The sequence below is a fragment of the Pleurodeles waltl genome, chromosome 5 (genome assembly GCF_031143425.1).
Source record: "Pleurodeles waltl isolate 20211129_DDA chromosome 5, aPleWal1.hap1.20221129, whole genome shotgun sequence".
Classification (NCBI taxonomy): Eukaryota; Metazoa; Chordata; class Amphibia; order Caudata; family Salamandridae; genus Pleurodeles; species Pleurodeles waltl.
Genome location: NC_090444.1, coordinates 53,755,603 through 53,768,219, shown reverse-complemented (window position 1 = coordinate 53,768,219; position 12,617 = coordinate 53,755,603).

Genomic DNA, 12,617 nt, shown 5'->3' with positions numbered 1-12,617 from the left:
TTTGGCCTCTAGCTCAGCCGGCACCCAGGGAAACCTACCAAACCTGTACATTTTTTAAAACTAGAGACCTAGGGGAATCCAAGATGGGGTGACTTCTGGGGCTCTGACCAGGTTCTGTTAACCAGAATCCTTTGCAAACCTCAAAATTTGGCTAAAAGAACACATGTTCCTCACATTTCTGGGGCAGAAAGTTCTGGAATCTGACAGGAGGCACAAATTTCCTTCCACCCAGCGTTCCCCCACGTCTCCCGATAAAAATGATACCTCACTTGTGTGGGAAGGCCTAGCGCCCGCGACACGAAATGCCCCAAAGCACAACGTGGACACATCCCATTTTTTACAGGAAACAGAGCTGTTTTTTGCAAAGTGCCTACCTGCAGATTTTGGCCTCTAGCTCAGCCGGCACCCAGGGAAACCTACCAAACCTGTGCATTTTTGAAAACTAGAGACCTAGGGGAATACAAGATGGGGTGACTTGTGGGGCTCTGACCAGGTTCTGTTACCCAGAATCCTTTGCAAACCTCAACATTTGGCTAAAAAAACACATGTTCCTCACATTTCTGTGGCAGAAAGTTCTGGAATCTGAGAGGAACCACTAATTTCCTTCCACCCAGCGTTCCCCCAAGTCTCCCGATACAAAATGGTACCTCACTTGTGTGGGTAGGCCTAGCGCCCACGACAGGATATGCCCCAAAACACAACGTGGACACATTCCATTTTTTCACAGAAAACAGAGCAGTTTTTTGCAAAGTGCCTACCTGTAGATTTTGGCCTCTAGCTCAGCCGGCACCTAGGGAAACATACCAAACCTGTGCATTTTTTAAAACTAGAGACCTAGGGGAATCCAAGATGGGGTGACTTCTGGGGCTCTGACCAGGTTCTGTTACCCAGAATTCTTTGCAAACCTCAAAATTTGGCTAAAAAAACACATTTCCCTCACATTTCTGTGGCAGAAAGTTCTGGAATCTGAGAGGAACCACTAATTTCCTTCCACCCAGCATTCCCCCAAGTCTCCTGATAAAAATGATACCTCACTTGTGAGGGTAGGCCTAGCACCTGCGACAGGAAATGCCCCAAAACGCAACGTGGACACATCCCATTTTTTGAAAGAAAACAGAGGTGTTTTTTGCAAAGTGCCTACCTGTAGATTTTGGCCTCTAGCTCAGCCGGCACCTAGGGAATCCTACCAAACCTGTGTATTTTTTAAAATTAGAGACCTAGGGGAATCCAAGATGGGGTGACTTGTGGGGCTCTGACCAGGTTCTGTTACCCAGAATCCTTTGTAAACCTCAAAATTTGGCTAAAAAAACACATGTTCCTCACATTTCTGGGGCAGAAAGTTCTGGAATCTGAGAGGAGACACAAACTTTCTTCCACCCAGCGTTCCCCCAAGTCTCCCGATAAAAATGATACCTCACTTGTGTGGGTAGGCCTAGCGCCCGCGACAGGAAATTACCCAAAACGCAACGTGGACACATCCCATTTTTTTAAAGAAAACAAAGGTGTTTTTTGCAAAGTGCCTACCTGTAGATTTTGGCCTCTAGCTCAGCCAGCACACAGGGCAACCTACCAAACCTGTACATTTTTTAAAACTAGAGACCTAGGGGAATCCAAGATGGGGTGACTTGTGGGGCTCTGACCAGGTTCTGTTACCCAGAATCCTTTGCAAACCTCAAAATCTGGCTAAAAAAACCCATGTTCCTCACATTTCTGTGGCAGAAAGTTCTGGAATCTGAGAGGAGGCACAAATTTCCTTCCACCCAGCGTTCCCCCAAGTCTCCCGATAAAAATGATACCTCACTTGTGTGGGTAGGCCTAGCGCCCGCAACAGGATATGCCCCAAAACACAACGTGGACACATCCCATTTTTTCACAGAAAACAGAGCAGTTTTTTGCAAAGTGCCTACCTGTAGATTTTGGCCTCTAGCTCAGCCGGCACCTAGGGAAAACTACCAAACCTGTGCATTTTTGAAAACTAGAGACCTAGGGGAATCCAAGATGGGGTGACTTGTGGGGCTCTGACCAGGTTCTGTTACCCAGAATCCTATGCAAACCTCAAACTTTGGCTAAAAAAACACATTTTCCTCACATTTCTGTGACTGAAAGTTCTGGAATCTGAGAGGAGGCACAAATTTCCTTCCACCAAGCATTCCCCCAAGTCTCCCGATAAAAATGATACCTCACTTATGTGGGTTGGCATAGCGCCCGCGACAGGAAATGCCCCAAAACACAACGTGGACACATCCCATTTTTTTTAAAGAAAACAGAGTTGTTTTTTGCAAAGTGCCTACCTGTAGATTTTGGCCTCTAGCTCAGCCAGCACCCAGGGAAACCTACCAAACCTGTGCATTTTTGAAAACTAGAGACCTAGGGGAATCCAAGATGGGGTGACTTGTGTGGCTCTGACCAGTTTCTGTTACCCAGAATCCTTTGCAAACCTCAAAATGTGGCAAAAAAAACACATGTTCCTCACATTTCTGGGGCAGAAAGTTCTGGAATCTGACAGGAGGCACAAATTTCCTTCCACCCAGCGTTCCCCCAAGTCTCCCGATAAAAATGATACCTCACTTGTGTGGGAAGGCCTAGCGCCCGCGACACGAAATGCCCCAAAACACAACGTCGACACATCCCATTTTTTCACAGAAAACAGAGCAGTTTTTTGCAAAGTGCCTACCTGTAGATTTTGGCCTCTAGCTCAGCCGGCACCTAGGGAAACCTACCAAACCTGTGCATTTTTTAAAACTAGAGACCTAGGGGAATCCAAGATGGGGTGACTTGTGGGCCTATGATCAGGTTCTATTACCCAGAATTCTTTGCAAACCTCAAAATTTGGCTAAAAAAACACATTTCCCTCACATTTCTGTGGCAGAAAGTTCTGGAATCTGAGAGGAGGCACAAATTTCCTTCCACCCAGCGTTCCCCCAAGTCTCCCGATAAAAATGATACCTCACTTGTGTGGGTAGGCCTAGCGCCCGCGACAGGGAATGCCCCAAAGCACAACGTGGACACATCCCATTTTTTGACAGGAAACAGAGCTGTTTTTTGTAAAGTGCCTACCTGTAGATTTTGGCCTCTAGCTCATCCGGCACCTAGGGAAACCTACCAAACCTGTGCATTTTTGAAAACTAGAGACCTAGGGGAATCCAAGATGGGGTGACTTGTGGGGCTCTGACCAGGTTCTGTTACACAGAATTCTTTGCAAACCTCAACATTTGGCTAAAAAAACACATTTCCCTCACATTATGGTGACAGAAAGTTCTGGAATCTGAGAGGAACCACAAATTTCCTTCCACTCAGCATTCCCCCAAGTCTCCTGATAAAAATGATACCTCACTTGTGAGGGTAGGCCTAGCACCCGCAACAGAAAATGCCCCAAAACGCAACGTGGACACATCCCATTTTTTGTAAGAAAACAGAGGGGTTTTTTGCAAAGTGCCTACCTGTAGATTTTGGCCTCTAGCTCAGCCTGCACCCAGGGAAACCTACCAAACCTGTGCATTTTTCAAAACTAGAGACGTAGGGGAATCCAAGATGAGGTGACTTGCGGGGCTCTGACCAGGTTCTGTTACCCAGAATCCTTTGCAAACCTCAAAATTTGGCTAAAAAAACACATGTTCCTCAAATTTCTGGGGCAGAAAGTTCTGGAATCTGAGAGGAGGCACAAATTTCCTTCTACCCAGCGTTCCCCCAAGTCTCCCGATGAAAATTATACCTCACTTGTGTGGGTAGGCCTAGCGCCCGCGACAGGAAATGCCCCAAAGCACAACGTGGACACATCCCATTTTTTGACAGGAAACAGAGCTGTTTTTTTTCAAAGTGGCTACCTGTAGATTTTGGCCTCTAGCTCAGCCGGCACCTAGGGAAACCTACCAAACCTGTGCATTTTTTAAAACTAGAGACCTAGGGGAATCCAAGATGGGGTGACTTGTCGGGCTCTGATGAGGTTCTGTTAACCAGGATCCTTTGCAAACCTCAAAATTTGGCTAAAAAAACACATGTTCCTCACATTTCTGTGGCAGAAAGTTCTTTAATCTGAGAGGAGGCACAAACTTTCTTCCACCCAGCGTTCCCCCAAGTCTCCCGATAAAAATGATACCTCACTTGTGTGGGTAGGCCTTGCGCCCGCGACAGGAAATGCCCCAAATCGCAACGTGGACACATTCCATTTTTTTAAAGAAAACAGAGGTGTTTCTTGCAAAGTGCCTACCTGTAGATTTTGACCTCTAGCTCAGCCGGCACCGAGGGAAACCTACCAAACCTGTGCATTTTTTAAAACTAGAGACCTAGGGGAATCCAAGATGGGGTGACTTCTGGGGCTCTGACCAGGTTCTGTTACCCAGAATCCTTTGCAAACCTCAAAATCTGGCTAAAAAAACACATGTTCCTCACATTTCTTGGGCAGAAAGTTCTGGAATCTGAGAGGAACCACAAATTTCCTTCCACCCAGCATTCCCCCAAGTCTCCCGATAAAAATCATACCTCACTTGTGTGGGTTGGCCTAGCGCCCGCGACAGGAAATGCCCCAAAACGCAACGTGGACACATCCCATTTTTTTAAACAAAACAGAGGTGTTTTTTGCAAAGTGCCTACCTGTAGATTTTGTCCTCTAGCTCAGCCGGCACCCAGGGACACCTACCAAACCTGTGAATTTTTTAAAACTAGAGACCTAGGGGAATCCAAGATGGGGTGACTTGGGGGCTCTGACCAGGTTCTGTTACCCAGAATCCTTTGCAAACCTCAAACTTTGGCTAAAAAAACACATTTTCCTCACATTTCTGTGACTGAAAGTTCTGGAATCTGAGAGGAGGCACAAATTTCCTTTCACCCAGCATTCCCCCAAGTCTCCCGATAAAAATGATACCTCACTTGTGTGGGTTGGCCTAGCGCCCGCGACAGGAAATGCCCCAAAACACAACGTGGACACATCCCATTTTTTACAGGAAACAGAGCTGTTTTTTGCAAAGTGCCTACCTGTAGATTTTGGCCTCTAGCTCAGCCGGCACCTAGGGAAACCTACCAAACCTGTGCATTTTTGAAAACTAGAGACCTAGGGGAATCCAAGATGGGGTGACTGGTGGGGCTCTGACCAGGTTCTGTTACCCAGAATCCTTTGCAAACCTCAAAATTTGGCTAAAAAAACACATGTTCCTCACATTTCTGTGGCAGAAAGTTCTGGAATCTGAGAGGAACCACAAATTTCCTTCCACCCATCGTTCCCCCAAGTCTCCCGATAAAAATGGTACCTCACTTGTGTGGGTAGGCCTAGCGCCCACGACAGGATATGCCCCAAAACACAACGTGGACACATCCCATTTTTTGACAGGAAACAGAGCTGTTTTTTGCAAAGTGCCTACCTGTAGATTTTGGCCTCTAGCTCAGCCGGCACCTAGGGAAACCTACCAAACCTGTGCATTTTTTAAAACTAGAGACCTAGGGGAATCCAAGATGGGGTGACTTGTCGGGCTCTGATGAGGTTCTGTTACCCAGGATCCTTTGCAAACCTCAAAATTTGGCTAAAAAAACACATGTTCCTCACATTTCTGTGGCAGAAAGTTCTTTAATCTGAGAGGAGGCACAAACTTTCTTCCACCCAGCGTTCCCCCAAGTCTCCCGATAAAAATTATACCTCACTTGTGTGGGTAGGCCTTGCGCCCGCGACAGGAAATGCCCCAAATCGCAACGTGGACACATTCCATTTTTTGAAAGAAAACAGAGGTGTTTCTTGCAAAGTGCCTACCTGTAGATTTTGACCTCTAGCTCAGCCGGCACCCAGGGAAACCTACCAAACCTGTGCATTTTTGAAAACTAGAGACCTAGGGGAATCCAAGATGGGGTGACTTCTGGGGCTCTGACCAGGTTCTGTTACCCAGAATCCTTTGCAAACCTCAAAATCTGGCTAAAAAAACACATGTTCCTCACATTTCTTGGGCAGAAAGTTCTGGAATCTGAGAGGAACCACAAATTTCCTTCCACCCAGCATTCCCCCAAGTCTCCCGATAAAAATCATACCTCACTTGTGTGGGTTGGCCTAGCGCCCGCGACAGGAAATGCCCCAAAACGCAACGTGGACACATCCCATTTTTTTAAACAAAACAGAGGTGTTTTTTGCAAAGTGCCTACCTGTAGATTTTGGCCTCTAGCTCAGCCGGCACCCAGGGACACCTACCAAACCTGTGAATTTTTTAAAACTTGAGACCTAGGGGAATCCAAGATGGGGTGACTTGTGGGGCTCTGACCAGGTTCTGTTACCCAGAATCCTTTGCAAACCTCAAAATTTGGCTAAAAAAACACATATTTCTCACATTTCTGTGGCAGAAAGTTCTGGAATCTGAGAGGAGGCACAAATTTCCTCCCACCCAGCGTTCCCCCAAGTCTCCCGATAAAAATGATACCTCACTTGTGTGGGTAGGCCTAGCGCCCGCGACAGGATATGCCCCAAAACACAACGTGGACACATCCCATTTTTTCACAGAAAACAGAGCAGTTTTTTGCAAAGTGCCTACCTGTAGATTTTGGCCTCTAGCTCAGCTGGCACCTAGGGAAACCTACCAAACCTGTGCATTTTTGAAAACTAGAGACCTAGTGGAATCCAAGATGGGGTGACTTGTGGGGCTCTGACCATGTTCTGTTACCCAGAATCCTATGCAAACCTCAAACTTTGGCTAAAAAAACACATTTTCCTCACATTTCTGTGACTGAAAGTTCTGGAATCTGAGAGGAGGCACAAATTTCCTTTCACCCAGCATTCCCCCAAGTCTCCCGATAAAAATGATACCTCACTTGTGTGGGTTGGCCTAGCGCCCGCGACAGGAAATGCCCCAAAACACAACGTGGACACATCCCATTTTTTACAGGAAACAGAGCTGTTTTTTGCAAAGTGCCTACCTGTAGATTTTGGCCTCTAGCTCAGCCGGCACCTAAGGAAACCTACCAAACCTGTGCATTTTTGAAAACTAGAGACCTAGGGGAATCCAAGATGGGGTGACTGGTGGGGCTCTGACCAGGTTCTGTTACCCAGAATCCTTTGCAAACCTCAAAATTTGGCTAAAAAAACACATGTTCCTCACATTTCTGTGGCAGAAAGTTCTGGAATCTGAGAGGAACCACAAATTTCCTTCCACCCATCGTTCCCCCAAGTCTCCCGATAAAAATGGTACCTCACTTGTGTGGGTAGGCCTAGCGCCCACGACAGGATATGCCCCAAAACACAACGTGGACACATCCCATTTTTTCACAGAAAACAGAGCAGTTTTTTGCAAAGTGCCTACCTGTAGATTTTGGCCTCTAGCTCAGCCGGCAACTAGGGAAACCTACCAAACCTGTGCATTTTTTAAAACTAGAGACCTAGGAGAATCCAAGATGGGGTGACTTCTGGGGCTCTGACCAGGTTCTGTTACCCAGAATTCTTTGCAAACCTCAAAATTTGGCTTAAAAAACAAATTTTCCTCACATTTCTGTGACTGAAAGTTCTGGAATCTGAGAGGAGGCACAAATTTCCTTCCACCAAGCATTCCCCCAAGTCTCCCGATAAAAATGATACCTCACTTGTGTGGGTTGGCATAGCGCCCGCGACAGGAAATGCCCCAAAACACAACGTGGACACATCCCATTTTTTCACAGAAAACAGAGCAGTTTTTTGCAAAGTGCCTACCTGTAGATTTTGGCCTCTAGCTCAGCCGGCAACTAGGGAAACCTACCAAACCTGTGCATTTTTGAAAACTAGAGACCTAGGGGAATCCAAGATGGGGTGACTTGTGGGGCTCTGACCAGGTTCTGTTACCCAGAATCCTATGCAAACCTCAAACTTTGTCTAAAAAAACACATTTTCCTCACATTTCTGTGACTGAAAGTTCTGGAATCTGAGAGGAGGCACAAATTTCCTTCCACCCAGCATTCCCCCAAGTCTCCCGATAAAAATTATACCTCACTTGTGTGGGTTGGCCTAGCGCCCGTGACAGGAAATGCCCCAAAACACATCGTGGACACATCCCATTTTTTTAAAGAAAACAGAGGTGTTTTTTGCAAAGTGCCTACCTGTAGATTTTGGCCTCTAGCTCAGCCAGCACCCAGGGAAACCTACCAAACCTGTGCATTTTTTTAAACTAGAGACCTAGGAGGATCCTAGATGGGGTGACTTGTGGGGCTCTGACCAGGTTCTGTTACCCAGAATCCTTTGCAAACCTCAAAATTTGGCTAAAAAAACACATGTTCCTCACATTTCTGTGGCAGAAAGTTCTGAAATCTGAGAGGAGGCACAAACTGTCTTCCACCCAGCATTCCCCCAAGTCTCCCGATAAAAATGATACCTCACTTGTGTGGGTAGGCCTAGCGCCCGCGACAGGAAATGCCCCAAATCGCAACGTGGACACATCCCATTTTTTGAAAGAAAACAGAGCAGTTTTTTGCAAAGTGCCTACCTGTAGATTTTGGCCTCTAGCTCAGCCGCCACCTAGGGAAACCTACCAAACCTGTGCATTTTTGAAAACTAGAGACCTAGGGGAATCCAAGATGGGGTGACTTGTGGGGCTCTGACCAGGTTCTGTTACCCAGAATCCTATGCAAACCTCAAACTTTGGCTAAAAAAACACATTTTCCTCACATTTCTGTGACTGAAAGTTCTGGAATCTGAGAGGAGGCACAAATTTCCTTCCACCAAGCATTCCCCCAAGTCTCCCGATAAAAATGATACCTCACTTGTGTGGGTTGGCATAGCGCCCGCGACAGGAAATGCCCCAAAACACAACGTGGACACATCCCATTTTTTTAAAGAAAACAGAGTTGTTTTTTGCAAAGTGCCTACCTGTAGATTTTGGCCTCTAGCTCAGCCAGCACCCAGGGAAACCTACCAAACCTGTGCATTTTTGAAAACTAGAGACCTAGGGGAATCCAAGATGGGGTGACTTGTGGGGCTCTGACCAGTTTCTGTTACCCAGAATCCTTTGCAAACCTCAAAATGTGGCAAAAAAAACACATGTTCCTCACATTTCAGGGGCAGAAAGTTCTGGAATCTGACAGGAGGCACAAATTTCCTTCCACCCAGCGTTCCCCCAAGTCTCCCGATAAAAATGATACCTCACTTGTGTGGGAAGGCCTAGCGCCCGCGACACGAAATGCCCCAAAACACAACGTCGACACATCCCATTTTTTCACAGAAAACAGAGCAGTTTTTTGCAAAGTGCCTACCTGTAGATTTTGGCCTCTAGCTCAGCCGGCACCTAGGGAAACCTACCAAACCTGTGCATTTTTTAAAACTAGAGACCTAGGGGAATCCAAGATGGGGTGACTTGTGGGCCTATGATCAGGTTCTATTACCCAGAATTCTTTGCAAACCTCAAAATTTGGCTAAAAAAACACATTTCCCTCACATTTCTGTGGCAGAAAGTTCTGGAATCTGAGAGGAGGCACAAATTTCCTTCCACTCAGCATTCCCCCAAGTCTCCCGATAAAAATGATACCTCACTTGTGAGGGTAGGCCTAGCGCCCGCAACAGGAAATGCCCCAAAACGCAACGTGGACACATCCCATTTTTTGTAAGAAAACAGAGGGTTTTTTTGCAAAGTGCCTACCTGTAGATTTTGGCCTCTAGCTCAGCCTGCACCCAGGGAAACCTACCAAACCTGTGCATTTTTCAAAACTAGAGACGTAGGGGAATCCAAGATGAGGTGACTTGCGGGGCTCTGACCAGGTTCTGTTACCCAGAATCCTTTGCAAACCTCAAAATTTGGCTAAAAAAACACATGTTCCTCACATTTCTGGGGCAGAAAGTTCTGGAATCTGAGAGGAGGCACAAATTTCCTTCCACCCAGCGTTCCCCCAAGTCTCCCGATAAAAATCATACCTCACTTGTGTGGGTTGGCCTAGCGCCCGCGACAGGAAATGCCCCAAAACGCAACGTGGACACATCCCATTTTTTGAAACACAACAGAGGTGTTTTTTGCAAAGTGCCTACCTGTAGATTTTGGCCTCTAGCTCAGCCGGAACCCAGGGACACCTACCAAACCTGTGCATTTTTTAAAACTAGAGACCTAGGGGAATCCAAGATGGGGTGACTTGTGGGGCTCTGACCAGGTTCTGTGACCCAGAATCCTTTGCAAACCTAAAAATGTGGCTAAAAAAACACATGTTTCTCACATTTCTGTGGCAGAAAGTTCTGGAATCTGAGAGGAGGCACAAATTTCCTTCCACCCAGCGTTCCCCCAAGTCTCCCGATAAAAATGATACCTCACTTGTGTGGGTAGGCCTAGCGCCCGCAACAGGATATGCCCCAAAACACAACGTGGACACATCCCATTTTTTCACAGAAAACAGGGCAGTTTTTTGCAAAGTGCCTACCTGTAGATTTTGGCCTCTAGCTCAGCCAGCACCCAGGGAAACCTACCAAACCTGTGCATTTTTTTAAACTAGAGACCTAGGGGGATCCTAGATGGGGTGACTTGTGGGGCTCTGACCAGGTTCTGTTACCCAGAATCCTTTGCAAACCTCAAAATTTGGCTAAAAAAACACATGTTCCTCACATTTCTGTGGCAGAAAGTTCTGAAATCTGAGAGGAGGCACAAACTGTCTTCCACCCAGCATTCCCCCAAGTCTCCCGATAAAAATGATACCTCACTTGTGTGGGTAGGCCTAGCGCCCGCGACAGGAAATGCCCCAAATCGCAACGTGGACACATCCCATTTTTTGAAAGAAAACAGAGCAGTTTTTTGCAAAGTGCCTACCTGTAGATTTTGGCCTCTAGCTCAGCCGGCACCTAGGGAAACCTACCAAACCTGTGCATTTCTTAAAACTAGAGACCTAGGGGAATCCAAGATGGGGTGACTTCTGGGGCTCTGACCAGGTTCTGTTACCCAGAATCCTTTGCAAACCTCAAAATTTGGCTAAAAAAACACATGTTCCTCACATTTCTGGGGCAGAAAGTTCTGGAATCTGACAGGACGCACAAATTTCCTTCCACCCAGCGTTCCCCCAAGTCTCCCGATAAAAATGATACCTCACTTGTGTGGGAAGGCCTAGGCCCTGCGACACGAAATGCCCCAAAACACAACGTGGACACATCCCATTTTTTCACAGAAAACAGGGCAGTTTTTTGCAAAGTGCCTACCTGTAGATTTTGGCCTCTAGCTCAGCCGGCACCTAGGGAAACCTACCAAACCTGTGCATTTTTTAAAACTAGAGACCTAGGGGAATCCAAGATGGGGTGACTTCTGGGGCTCTGACCAGGTTCTGTTACCCAGAATCCTTTGCAAACCTCAAAATTTGGCTAAAAAAACACATGTTCCTCACATTTCTGGGGCAGAAAGTTCTGGAATCTGAGAGGAGGCACAAATTTCCTTCCACCCAGCATTCCCCCAAGTCTCCCGATAAAAATGATACCTCACTTGTGTGGGAAGGCCTAGCGCCTGCGACACGAAATGCCCCAAAGCACAACGTGGACACATCCCATTTTTTACAGGAAACAGAGCAGTTTTTTGCAAAGTGCCTACCTGTATATTTTGGCCTCTACCTCAGCCGGCACCCAGGGAAACCTACCAAACCTGTACATTTTTGAAAACTAGAGACCTAGGGGAATCCAAGATGGGGTGACTTGTGGGGCTCTGACCAGTTTCTGTTACCCAGAATCCTTTGCAAACCTCAAAATTTGGCCTAAAAAACACATGTTCCTCACATTTCTGTGGCAGAAAGTTCTGGAATCTGAGAGGAACCACAAATTTCCTTCCACCCAGCGTTCCCCCAAGTCTCCCGATAAAAATGGTACTTCACTTGTGTGGGTAGGCCTAGCGCCCACGACAGGATATGCCCCAAAACACAACGTGGACACATCCCATTTTTTCACAGAAAACAGAGCAGTTTTTTGCAAAGTGCCTACCTGTAGATTTTGGCCTGTAGCTCAGCCGGCACCCAGGGACACCTACCAAACCTGTGCATTTTTTAAAACTAGAGACCTAGGGGAATCCAAGATAGGGTGACTTGTGGGGCTCTGACCAGGTTCTGTGACCCAGAATCCTTTGCAAACCTAAAAATTTGGCTAAAAAAACACATGTTTCTCACATTTCTGTGGCAGAAAGTTCTGGAATCTGAGAGGAGGCACAAATGTCCTTCCACCCAGCGTTACACCAAGTCTCACGATAAAAATGATACCTCACTTGTGTGGGTAGGCCTAGCGCCCGCAACAGGATATGCCCCAAAACACAACGTGGACACATCCCATTTTTTCACAGAAAACAGAGCAGTTTTTTGCAAAGTGCCTACCTGTAGATTTTGGCCTCTAGCTCAGCCGGCACCTAGGGAAACCTACCAAACCTGTGCATTTTTGAAAACTAGAGACCTAGGGGAATCCAAGATGGGGTGACTTGTGGGGCTCTGACCAGGTTCTGTTACCCAGAATCCTATGCAAACCTCAAACTTTGGCTAAAAAAAAAACATTTTCCTCACATTTCTGTGACTGAAAGTTCTGGAATCTGAGAGGAGGCACAAATTTCCTTCCACCCAGCATTCCCCCAAGTCTCCCGATAAAAATTATACCTCACTTGTGTGGGTTGGCCTAGCGCCCGCGACAGTAAATGCCCCAAAACACAACGTGGACACATCCCATTTTTTTAAAGAAAACAGAGGTGTTTTTT